At 48.2% G+C, this 12,548-nt stretch overlaps 6 non-coding genes across 6 annotated transcripts; all 6 read left to right on the plus strand.

The window, feature by feature from the left end:
• The first annotated feature begins 2,307 nt into the window (after positions 1-2,307).
• LOC141200824 (U2 spliceosomal RNA) lies at positions 2,308-2,501 on the plus strand. Its single transcript, XR_012272533.1, has one exon. It is a non-coding gene; the product is annotated as a U2 spliceosomal RNA (small nuclear RNA).
• Positions 2,502-3,616: 1,115 nt separating this feature from the next.
• Positions 3,617-3,807, plus strand: LOC141199204 (U2 spliceosomal RNA). The gene has a single exon (XR_012270962.1). It is a non-coding gene; the product is annotated as a U2 spliceosomal RNA (small nuclear RNA).
• Positions 3,808-4,922: 1,115 nt separating this feature from the next.
• On the plus strand, positions 4,923-5,113 carry LOC141199205 (U2 spliceosomal RNA). The gene has a single exon (XR_012270963.1). It is a non-coding gene; the product is annotated as a U2 spliceosomal RNA (small nuclear RNA).
• Positions 5,114-6,228: 1,115 nt separating this feature from the next.
• Positions 6,229-6,419, plus strand: LOC141199206 (U2 spliceosomal RNA). Its single transcript, XR_012270964.1, has one exon. It is a non-coding gene; the product is annotated as a U2 spliceosomal RNA (small nuclear RNA).
• A 1,118-nt stretch (positions 6,420-7,537) lies between these two features.
• LOC141199207 (U2 spliceosomal RNA) lies at positions 7,538-7,728 on the plus strand. Its single transcript, XR_012270965.1, has one exon. It is a non-coding gene; the product is annotated as a U2 spliceosomal RNA (small nuclear RNA).
• Positions 7,729-8,843: 1,115 nt separating this feature from the next.
• LOC141199208 (U2 spliceosomal RNA) lies at positions 8,844-9,034 on the plus strand. The gene has a single exon (XR_012270966.1). It is a non-coding gene; the product is annotated as a U2 spliceosomal RNA (small nuclear RNA).
• Positions 9,035-12,548: the final 3,514 nt, after the last annotated feature.

Consider the following 12,548-nt stretch of genomic DNA (forward strand, 5'->3'; position numbering starts at 1 on the left):
ATTGCTCTCTGCCGCTAAATCCTTTAGGACCGGCAGGACCCCGGGCAGTGATGGTCTTCCAGCGGAGCTCTATGTAGCGCTGGGAGACCTCATCTGTCCGGACCTGTTGGACCTGTACGAGGAGATGGTGGTGGAGGGTAGAATGCCTCCATCTTTGAGGGAAGGAATGGTCACGATCCTGTACAAGCGGAAGGGAGAGAGGTGCGACCTGAGGAATTGGCGTCCCATCACTCTGCTCAACGTGGACTACAAGATCCTGGCCAAGACGATGGCGACACGACTTAAGACGGTCATCGGACGGATCATCCACCCAGACCAGACCTGCGGCATCCCTGGACGTCGCATCGCAGACAGCCTCGCTCTCGTGCGGGACACGGTCGAGTACATCAAGGTCCGCCGCGCACACGCGGCCCTGGTCTCCTTGGATCAGGAGAAGGCCTTCGACCGGGTTTCCCACGAGTTCATGGGCCGAGCTCTCCACCGGTTAGGTCTGGGTAACATGTTTTGTTCGTATGTCCGTCTGATGTATTTTGATATCCACAGCTCGGTGTTGGTGAACGGCTGGAAGACTGACCCCTTCCCTGTCCTCTCTGGGGTCAGACAAGGCTGCCCTCTATCACCTCTTCTTTTTGTTTGTGTTATAGAACTCTTCGCAGAGGCTATCCGGCAGAATGGAGAGATCAGAGGGATCACCGCACCGGGTCCGGGACGACACGAGGTCAAGTGCTCGCTCTACATGGACGATGTCACCGTCTTCTGCGCTGATCGTGGTTCAGTCGACGCCCTCGTCCAGACGTGTGAGAGGTTCGGCCGGGCTTCAGGGGCCAAAGTCAACTGCAGGAAGTCGGAAGCCATGCTCTTCGGGGATTGGCAGCCGGCCTCCTCCGCCCCCTTCCCCTTCAACATTCAACCGGATTTCCTCAAGGTGCTGGGAGTCTGGTTCGGGAAGGAAGGAGCGGCCCTCAAGTCCTGGCAAGAACGCTTGGCCAAGGTGAAGCAACGGATCGGACTCTGGAGCCTCAGACACCTCACTTGTGAGGGTAAGGCACTCGTCCTGCGTAATGAGGTCCTGCCCGTCTTGCAGTACACGGCGCAGGCCTGGCCCCCACACGTCACTGTGTGCAGGGCCATTACCAGGACAGTGTTTCACTTTGTCTGGGGATCCAAGATGGACAGAGTCAGGCGGGCCGTCATGTACAAGGAGCCTCGCAAGGGTGGGAAGGGTGTTCCAGATATCCCCACCCTCCTGCGATCCTCTTTTGTGTGTGATTGTGTCCGCCGGACTTTGCAAGTCAAGAATGGCTCCGCGGGCAGGTCCATGTCTCGCTTCTTCCTGCTTCCTCTTTGGAGGCGACTCGGCTGGGACAAGTGGGACAGCTCCTTCCCCTACAACTGGACGACGCCATGGTTCTACGGAGACGTCGTTCGATTTGTGGGGGAGCATCAACTGGAGGGACTCAAGCCCGACTTGTGGAAGCCCAAAACTATCCACAAGCTAATCAGAGCCAAGGATGACGTGGAGAACATCACAGGACTTCACCAGGACACGCTGGAGACTGTGTGGACAAATGTGTCGTCTGACAGGCTGACCAACGGGCACAAGGACTTGTCGTGGATGGCGATTCAGGGCGGACTGCCCGTCCGGTCATTCATGCATGCCCGGAACCTGTGCAAGACCCGGTACTGCCCAAGGTGCCCCTTCGTGGAGGAAACATCTTTGCACACTTTTTGGGACTGCGGATTTGCACAGCGCCTATTGACTGCACTTGAGGATGACCTGAGGAACTCTGTCCCCAGGGCGAGCCTATCGCACCATTCTGTGCTTTACGGACTCTTCCCTGGGGTTCATACCGTCGGAGCCATCCAGGAGGCTTGGCGCCTTATGAACTGCTTCAAGGATGCCGTTTGGGTCGCCAGGAACCGGTTCATCTTGAGGAGGGAGAGGATGTCCATCCAGGACTGCCGCAGGCTGATCCACAGCCTGCTCAGAGACTATTCCATCATGGACGGTCCGGAGGACGAGGATGAGGACTAAACCCCTCCTCCCCCTCTCCCCTTATGTGTCTTGTCTTTCAATAAAGCTTCGGGCCTGTGATTTTCCCCTCCCCATCCCCTTTTTCCCAATCCCCATCCCTTATCACGGTTCGTCGTACTGTATTGATTGACATGCTTTTTCTTTCAGATTGAGTGTTTTGTGTAGCATAGGGGTGTGATGTGTCTAGTTAGTGCGTCGTATCCTCATGCTATGTAAATATGATGTAGAATTCTGTGTGTACTGGGCTGCGGCACTGTACACTGTCTGTTAACTTATTTTTTGTGCTAATAAAAGATATATTCAATCAAAAAAATCTGTTCTTATCAGTTTAATATCTGATACGTCCCCTATCTGGGGACCATATATTAAATGGATTTTTAGAACAGGGAGATGGAAAAAGAGCTTGCTCTGTCCACTCCACGCATTGACCTGGTATTGCAGTATCTCCAGGACCGGTGCACCCCTTATTTAATGCAGTTTCTAAAATCAGAAAGAATTGAATTCAATGTTTTTTGTTCATTTTGCTTGTTTGTCGGATTTTGGGATGGACTCTTTGGCTTTGCTTTTCTTCTCCTCATTGGATTTTTCATGTTCAAAGTTGCAGAAGCCAGATTACAAGCTCATTTTGGTTCAACTTCAGCAACTGTGCATTGCATTGCCATGTAATGTGATGCAATGCTATCTTTCTAGCTCTCCCTTTTTACTTCCTTTTGGATAAACAGACATATTAGGCAAGCATTTTGGAGCTTTCACCTAAATAACTACAGGTGGTGAGATAAGCTGCACAATATAATTGACCTTTCAGTATATTGTTGCACACACACCATCTATTTAGCAAATGCCCTTGTTATCAACAGCAGCCTTTTAAACTCACCTGAGCTAACAGGTATGTGCGCTGGTTACTCTGCTGCGCTTAAAATTTCTTTTTTGGTTTGCTACAATGCCTTTTCTGAAACATTGTCTCCCTCTGCTGGAACACTGACTTCTTTCATTTAATGCCTGCAGACTATAAAAGAGAACCCAACCCAAAAAGTTTGGTTGATTAGTCTGTGGCATTCTGTTAAACTGTTGCTTATGGCGGTCTCTGTGAGCTTCTCAGCGACATTCAGCCAGCCAGGTATCCTGCCTGCAGTAGATGGAATGTGGCAATGGAACGCTGGCTGCGCGTGTCATAATAGGCTCTGAGCCTTTATATACCTGTGCACAGCAGCAGCCACCTTCAGTCTGCTGCTGGACAGCCAGCAGCAGCAGCAGCAGGAGAGGTATGTAATCAGGAGCCCTCCTGCTAAGGGTAGACAGCTGCTCGTTCCACCCCACCCCCCGCCTTAATTGGTTCTCCTCCCTTCCAACGGTGTTGAGGCGGGTGGGAACAGCAGGGGGTGAAGGTGCTGTGTTTAAAGAGGTGGAGTTATGCAGATCTAAAACGCGTGGATTGCAGCAGCAGCAAGCCGAAAAGTGCAGGCATGTAAGGGATCTAGAGGTTGACAACATGTCTTCTTAACGGGAGTCCAGGAGCTCATCTCCACAAATGGACTTTTCAGGATCCTTGGGTGGCTCCGTAGTTTGAAACCAATTCTGGTTATCGCTTCTCGGCCTTTTGGCTAAGATCAAGTGTAGTATCTGTTCTTATCAGTTTAATATCTGATACGTCCCCTATCTGGGGACCATATATTAAATGGATTTTTAGAACAGGGAGATGGAAAAAGAGCTTGCTCTGTCCACTCCACGCATTGACCTGGTATTGCAGTATCTCCAGGACCGGTGCACCCCTTCTTTAATGCAGTTTCTAAAATCAGAAAGAATTGAATTCAATGTTTTTTGTTCATTTTGCTTGTTTGTCGGATTTTGGGATGGACTCTTTGGCTTTGCTTTTCTTCTCCTCATTGGATTTTTTATGTTCAAAGTTGCAGAAGCCAGATTACAAGCTCATTTTGGTTCAACTTCAGCAACTGTGCATTGCATTGCCATGTAATGTGATGCAATGCTATCTTTCTAGCTCTCCCTTTTTACTTCCTTTTGGATAAACAGACATATTAGGCAAGCATTTTGGAGCTTTCACCTAAATAACTACAGGTGGTGAGATAAGCTGCACAATATAATTGACCTTTCAGTATATTGTTGCACACACACCATCTATTTAGCAAATGCCCTTGTTATCAACAGCAGCCTTTTAAACTCACCTGAGCTAACAGGTATGTGCGCTGGTTACTCTGCTGCGCTTAAAATTTCTTTTTTGGTTTGCTACAATGCCTTTTCTGAAACGTTGTCTCCCTCTGCTGGAACACTGACTTCTTTCATTTAATGCCTGCAGACTATAAAAGAGAACCCAACCCAAAAAGTTTGGTTGATTAGTCTGTGGCATTCTGTTAAACTGTTGCTTATGGCGGTCTCTGTGAGCTTCTCAGCGACATTCAGCCAGCCAGGTATCCTGCCTGCAGTAGATGGAATGTGGCAATGGAACGCTGGCTGCGCGTGTCATAATAGGCTCTGAGCCTTTATATACCTGTGCACAGCAGCAGCCACCTTCAGTCTGCTGCTGGACAGCCAGCAGCAGCAGCAGCAGGAGAGGTATGTAATCAGGAGCCCTCCTGCTAAGGGTAGACAGCTGCTCGTTCCACCCCACCCCCCGCCTTAATTGGTTCTCCTCCCTTCCAACGGTGTTGAGGCGGGTGGGAACAGCAGGGGGTGAAGGTGCTGTGTTTAAAGAGGTGGAGTTATGCAGATCTAAAACGCGTGGATTGCAGCAGCAGCAAGCCGAAAAGTGCAGGCATGTAAGGGATCTAGAGGTTGACAACATGTCTTCTTAACGGGAGTCCAGGAGCTCATCTCCACAAATGGACTTTTCAGGATCCTTGGGTGGCTCCGTAGTTTGAAACCAATTCTGGTTATCGCTTCTCGGCCTTTTGGCTAAGATCAAGTGTAGTATCTGTTCTTATCAGTTTAATATCTGATACGTCCCCTATCTGGGGACCATATATTAAATGGATTTTTAGAACAGGGAGATGGAAAAAGAGCTTGCTCTGTCCACTCCACGCATTGACCTGGTATTGCAGTATCTCCAGGACCGGTGCACCCCTTCTTTAATGCAGTTTCTAAAATCAGAAAGAATTGAATTCAATGTTTTTTGTTCATTTTGCTTGTTTGTCGGATTTTGGGATGGACTCTTTGGCTTTGCTTTTCTTCTCCTCATTGGATTTTTTATGTTCAAAGTTGCAGAAGCCAGATTACAAGCTCATTTTGGTTCAACTTCAGCAACTGTGCATTGCATTGCCATGTAATGTGATGCAATGCTATCTTTCTAGCTCTCCCTTTTTACTTCCTTTTGGATAAACAGACATATTAGGCAAGCATTTTGGAGCTTTCACCTAAATAACTACAGGTGGTGAGATAAGCTGCACAATATAATTGACCTTTCAGTATATTGTTGCACACACACCATCTATTTAGCAAATGCCCTTGTTATCAACAGCAGCCTTTTAAACTCACCTGAGCTAACAGGTATGTGCGCTGGTTACTCTGCTGCGCTTAAAATTTCTTTTTTGGTTTGCTACAATGCCTTTTCTGAAACGTTGTCTCCCTCTGCTGGAACACTGACTTCTTTCATTTAATGCCTGCAGACTATAAAAGAGAACCCAACCCAAAAAGTTTGGTTGATTAGTCTGTGGCATTCTGTTAAACTGTTGCTTATGGCGGTCTCTGTGAGCTTCTCAGCGACATTCAGCCAGCCAGGTATCCTGCCTGCAGTAGATGGAATGTGGCAATGGAACGCTGGCTGCGCGTGTCATAATAGGCTCTGAGCCTTTATATACCTGTGCACAGCAGCAGCCACCTTCAGTCTGCTGCTGGACAGCCAGCAGCAGCAGCAGCAGGAGAGGTATGTAATCAGGAGCCCTCCTGCTAAGGGTAGACAGCTGCTCGTTCCACCCCACCCCCCGCCTTAATTGGTTCTCCTCCCTTCCAACGGTGTTGAGGCGGGTGGGAACAGCAGGGGGTGAAGGTGCTGTGTTTAAAGAGGTGGAGTTATGCAGATCTAAAACGCGTGGATTGCAGCAGCAGCAAGCCGAAAAGTGCAGGCATGTAAGGGATCTAGAGGTTGACAACATGTCTTCTTAACGGGAGTCCAGGAGCTCATCTCCACAAATGGACTTTTCAGGATCCTTGGGTGGCTCCGTAGTTTGAAACCAATTCTGGTTATCGCTTCTCGGCCTTTTGGCTAAGATCAAGTGTAGTATCTGTTCTTATCAGTTTAATATCTGATACGTCCCCTATCTGGGGACCATATATTAAATGGATTTTTAGAACAGGGAGATGGAAAAAGAGCTTGCTCTGTCCACTCCACGCATTGACCTGGTATTGCAGTATCTCCAGGACCGGTGCACCCCTTCTTTAATGCAGTTTCTAAAATCAGAAAGAATTGAATTCAATGTTTTTTGTTCATTTTGCTTGTTTGTCGGATTTTGGGATGGACTCTTTGGCTTTGCTTTTCTTCTCCTCATTGGATTTTTCATGTTCAAAGTTGCAGAAGCCAGATTACAAGCTCATTTTGGTTCAACTTCAGCAACTGTGCATTGCATTGCCATGTAATGTGATGCAATGCTATCTTTCTAGCTCTCCCTTTTTACTTCCTTTTGGATAAACAGACATATTAGGCAAGCATTTTGGAGCTTTCACCTAAATAACTACAGGTGGTGAGATAAGCTGCACAATATAATTGACCTTTCAGTATATTGTTGCACACACACCATCTATTTAGCAAATGCCCTTGTTATCAACAGCAGCCTTTTAAACTCACCTGAGCTAACAGGTATGTGCGCTGGTTACTCTGCTGCGCTTAAAATTTCTTTTTTGGTTTGCTACAATGCCTTTTCTGAAACGTTGTCTCCCTCTGCTGGAACACTGACTTCTTTCATTTAATGCCTGCAGACTATAAAAGAGAACCCAACCCAAAAAGTTTGGTTGATTAGTCTGTGGCATTCTGTTAAACTGTTGCTTATGGCGGTCTCTGTGAGCTTCTCAGCGACATTCAGCCAGCCAGGTATCCTGCCTGCAGTAGATGGAATGTGGCAATGGAACGCTGGCTGCGCGTGTCATAATAGGCTCTGAGCCTTTATATACCTGTGCACAGCAGCAGCCACCTTCAGTCTGCTGCTGGACAGCCAGCAGCAGCAGCAGCAGCAGGAGAGGTATGTAATCAGGAGCCCTCCTGCTAAGGGTAGACAGCTGCTCGTTCCACCCCACCCCCCGCCTTAATTGGTTCTCCTCCCTTCCAACGGTGTTGAGGCGGGTGGGAACAGCAGGGGGTGAAGGTGCTGTGTTTAAAGAGGTGGAGTTATGCAGATCTAAAACGCGTGGATTGCAGCAGCAGCAAGCCGAAAAGTGCAGGCATGTAAGGGATCTAGAGGTTGACAACATGTCTTCTTAACGGGAGTCCAGGAGCTCATCTCCACAAATGGACTTTTCAGGATCCTTGGGTGGCTCCGTAGTTTGAAACCAATTCTGGTTATCGCTTCTCGGCCTTTTGGCTAAGATCAAGTGTAGTATCTGTTCTTATCAGTTTAATATCTGATACGTCCCCTATCTGGGGACCATATATTAAATGGATTTTTAGAACAGGGAGATGGAAAAAGAGCTTGCTCTGTCCACTCCACGCATTGACCTGGTATTGCAGTATCTCCAGGACCGGTGCACCCCTTCTTTAATGCAGTTTCTAAAATCAGAAAGAGTTGAATTCAATGTTTTTTGTTCATTTTGCTTGTTTGTCGGATTTTGGGATGGACTCTTTGGCTTTGCTTTTCTTCTCCTCATTGGATTTTTCATGTTCAAAGTTGCAGAAGCCAGATTACAAGCTCATTTTGGTTCAACTTCAGCAACTGTGCATTGCATTGCCATGTAATGTGATGCAATGCTATCTTTCTAGCTCTCCCTTTTTACTTCCTTTTGGATAAACAGACATATTAGGCAAGCATTTTGGAGCTTTCACCTAAATAACTACAGGTGGTGAGATAAGCTGCACAATATAATTGACCTTTCAGTATATTGTTGCACACACACCATCTATTTAGCAAATGCCCTTGTTATCAACAGCAGCCTTTTAAACTCACCTGAGCTAACAGGTATGTGCGCTGGTTACTCTGCTGCGCTTAAAATTTCTTTTTTGGTTTGCTACAATGCCTTTTCTGAAACGTTGTCTCCCTCTGCTGGAACACTGACTTCTTTCATTTAATGCCTGCAGACTATAAAAGAGAACCCAACCCAAAAAGTTTGGTTGATTAGTCTGTGGCATTCTGTTAAACTGTTGCTTATGGCGGTCTCTGTGAGCTTCTCAGCGACATTCAGCCAGCCAGGTATCCTGCCTGCAGTAGATGGAATGTGGCAATGGAACGCTGGCTGCGCGTGTCATAATAGGCTCTGAGCCTTTATATACCTGTGCACAGCAGCAGCCACCTTCAGTCTGCTGCTGGACAGCCAGCAGCAGCAGCAGCAGGAGAGGTATGTAATCAGGAGCCCTCCTGCTAAGGGTAGACAGCTGCTCGTTCCACCCCACCCCCCGCCTTAATTGGTTCTCCTCCCTTCCAACGGTGTTGAGGCGGGTGGGAACAGCAGGGGGTGAAGGTGCTGTGTTTAAAGAGGTGGAGTTATGCAGATCTAAAACGCGTGGATTGCAGCAGCAGCAAGCCGAAAAGTGCAGGCATGTAAGGGATCTAGAGGTTGACAACATGTCTTCTTAACGGGAGTCCAGGAGCTCATCTCCACAAATGGACTTTTCAGGATCCTTGGGTGGCTCCGTAGTTTGAAACCAATTCTGGTTATCGCTTCTCGGCCTTTTGGCTAAGATCAAGTGTAGTATCTGTTCTTATCAGTTTAATATCTGATACGTCCCCTATCTGGGGACCATATATTAAATGGATTTTTAGAACAGGGAGATGGAAAAAGAGCTTGCTCTGTCCACTCCACGCATTGACCTGGTATTGCAGTATCTCCAGGACCGGTGCACCCCTTCTTTAATGCAGTTTCTAAAATCAGAAAGAATTGAATTCAATGTTTTTTGTTCATTTTGCTTGTTTGTCGGATTTTGGGATGGACTCTTTGGCTTTGCTTTTCTTCTCCTCATTGGATTTTTCATGTTCAAAGTTGCAGAAGCCAGATTACAAGCTCATTTTGGTTCAACTTCAGCAACTGTGCATTGCATTGCCATGTAATGTGATGCAATGCTATCTTTCTAGCTCTCCCTTTTTACTTCCTTTTGGATAAACAGACATATTAGGCAAGCATTTTGGAGCTTTCACCTAAATAACTACAGGTGGTGAGATAAGCTGCACAATATAATTGACCTTTCAGTATATTGTTGCACACACACCATCTATTTAGCAAATGCCCTTGTTATCAACAGCAGCATTTTAAACTCACCTGAGCTAACAGGTATGTGCGCTGGTTACTCTGCTGCGCTTAAAATTTCTTTTTTGGTTTGCTACAATGCCTTTTCTGAAACGTTGTCTCCCTCTGCTGGAACACTGACTTCTTTCATTTAATGCCTGCAGACTATAAAAGAGAACCCAACCCAAAAAGTTTGGTTGATTAGTCTGTGGCATTCTGTTAAACTGTTGCTTATGGCGGTCTCTGTGAGCTTCTCAGCGACATTCAGCCAGCCAGGTATCCTGCCTGCAGTAGATGGAATGTGGCAATGGAACGCTGGCTGCGCGTGTCATAATAGGCTCTGAGCCTTTATATACCTGTGCACAGCAGCAGCCACCTTCAGTCTGCTGCTGGACAGCCAGCAGCAGCAGCAGCAGGAGAGGTATGTAATCAGGAGCCCTCCTGCTAAGGGTAGACAGCTGCTCGTTCCACCCCACCCCCCGCCTTAATTGGTTCTCCTCCCTTCCAAAGGTGTTGAGGCGGGTGGGAACAGCAGGGGGTGAAGGTGCTGTGTTTAAAGAGGTGGAGTTATGCAGATCTAAAACGCGTGGATTGCAGCAGCAGCAAGCCGAAAAGTGCAGGCATGTAAGGGATCTAGAGGTTGACAACATGTCTTCTTAACGGGAGTCCAGGAGCTCATCTCCACAAATGGACTTTTCAGGATCCTTGGGTGGCTCCGTAGTTTGAAACCAATTCTGGTTATCGCTTCTCGGCCTTTTGGCATGATCTATCAGGTTTACCTGTGTGGTCTTGCCTGTGAGGTGCTCTTGGTACCCTTTCTCTCGGCCTGGGGGGATCGTTCCTTTTCGGAGGGACTTAACCCCCCTGCTGCTATGGGGAGGAAGGATTAGTCCGGGAGCAACGGGAAGGGATCCCATGAAGGCTTGCGCCTTTCAGAGAGAAGAGTCGGTACGTTCCTGAGTGAAGGATGCCGGCAACGCTCACATATTCATCGGGTGATGCCCGGATGCGGAACACCGTGAGGATTGAAGTTGGAGCAGGATCGAGGACGGAGAAGAATTTGGATTACATCTGCCATAGGATTCTGCTTGGAGTTCTGGAGTTTCGGCGGGAAGACATATTCTGCTTCCAGGACAATGAGTACAAGGGGACTTACACCATCACCTTCAAGAGCCAGGGATGCTGTCACCAACTCGTACAAAAGGTAAATGAGAAAAACTACTTGGATGAATTGGATGGACTAACCTTTTGTCTCTTGTATGCCTATGACGAGATCCCTATCGTGGTGCATTTCCCGAACCCCTTTGTGGAAGCTGCAGACATCTCGACCTACCTTATCCGTTATTGTGACGATCTGAGATACCTGGGCACTGTGAAGAACGCGGTAGGCTTCTGGTGCGGCAAGAGGAGGTACATGGACCGTCTAAAGAGGGACCCAAGCGGAGTGGGAGGAATGCTACACCCTCCCTCAACATTTGTGATCGGTAAGAGCAGAGGCTACTTATTTTACCCTGGAATGCCGGTATGTTGCAGGAACTGTGGACAAATGGGTCATACCCAAACGTCCTGCACAGGCAGGAAAGTAGACCGCTGCAATAATTGCAGCTGTTACGGACATTTAATGAAGGACTGTCCCGCTGGGAGGAAATGCAATCTTTGTGGTGAGGCGGGGCACATGTTCCGAGGATGCCCCAACAGGACCAGGACCAGGACCTACGCAGAAGCTGCATCTTCTGCAGCTGAGCCGATGCGCCCGCCGGTCTTCACTGGCGGGCCGGCGTCGGAGGGCGGTTCGAAGGGCGAGAAGGCTGGGATGGAGCAGGGAGCCGGAGGCCCCTCTGGGGCGGCCCCTGCATCGAAGTCCCTTAACGATGGGCGGACCTCGCATGGACCGGAGCGGAGGGGTCCTCCTTCTGGGAGGGTATCCTCCGTGTCGATGGTTCCCGATACCGATCCTGTTGGGCTGGAGGGTGGTGCCCCTGTGTGGTTGGCTACAGGGGACCACGCAGCGATGGACTCAGGATCTTCCAGGGCGATTAGCCAGCCAGATGAGGGGGCTTTGCTTCTAGGTGGCGAACATCAGGGAATCGGTGTTGGTGATCTTATCCTGATGGACCAGTCTCTTCCCCTGGAGGAGGTGGAGGAAGAGGAGGACTGCACCAGTGACCTAGTGGAGTCTGCCCCGAAAAAGAGACGGAATGTCGAAGCCCCAGTGTCTCCTGGAATGTGGCTGGGAACCGTGACCTACGAGGGGGCAACCGCCGGCTCACAGAATATCGAGTCGTTTGGGTCCTCTAGCCCGGATGTCCTGGAGCAATTTGACATACAGGGCTTTGAGTCAGGTGTCCTCATGGAAGATCCACCACCCTGACCTATGAATGCCGACATTAAGACTTGTCTCACTGAATGTGAGGTCATTAAAGAGCCCAGTTCGTAGGGCTGCTCTTTCAAGTATTTAGAAACCGCTGACTTTGACATTTGTTTATTACAGGAATGCGGGATACAACATGCACTAAATTATAATGACATCAAGACAGATTGGAGACTGGGGCCCTCCATCTGGTCTGGCTCCAATGACAACAAGTCAGCGGGGGTGGGCTTCCTCTGTCGTGGGAGAAATATTACTGTAAATGCTGTCACAGAAATAGTACCAGGCAGAGTGGTTTTAGTGCATTTTAAATTTAATGGTTTTACCCTACGTGTAATGAATGTTTATGCTCCACCTGATAAGCAAGAGAGAATTAATTTATTTGGGATATTGCCATTGTACTGTACTGGGTCATCTCCCCTGATCGTAGGGGGTGATTTTAATTGTCTTTGTGCTAGTGAACAACGAGCGGGGGGTGACCCTTTACGCAAATTGGATAAGTCATGTCATCTATTGAAAGATTTTATAACTGATTTTAAATTATGCGATGCGTGGAGGTCACTCCTGCCGACGGACCCTGGTTATACGTGGTCCGGAAGAGGGGTGTCCTCCAGGATCGATTTTATTTTCCTATCAGATGATTTTAACCCTGTAAAATGTGTTTTAACATCAAATATATTTTCTGACCATAAGGGCTTGGAGGTGCACCTAGAATACCGGGATGAACAGAGGGTCAACAGGGGCCTCTGGCGTCTAAGTACTTACCTGCTG

This window comes from Phyllobates terribilis, unplaced genomic scaffold, assembly GCF_046119375.1.
Source record: "Phyllobates terribilis strain yellow unplaced genomic scaffold, ASM4611937v1 Scaffold_108__1_contigs__length_5656254, whole genome shotgun sequence".
NCBI classification, from domain to species: Eukaryota; Metazoa; Chordata; class Amphibia; order Anura; family Dendrobatidae; genus Phyllobates; species Phyllobates terribilis.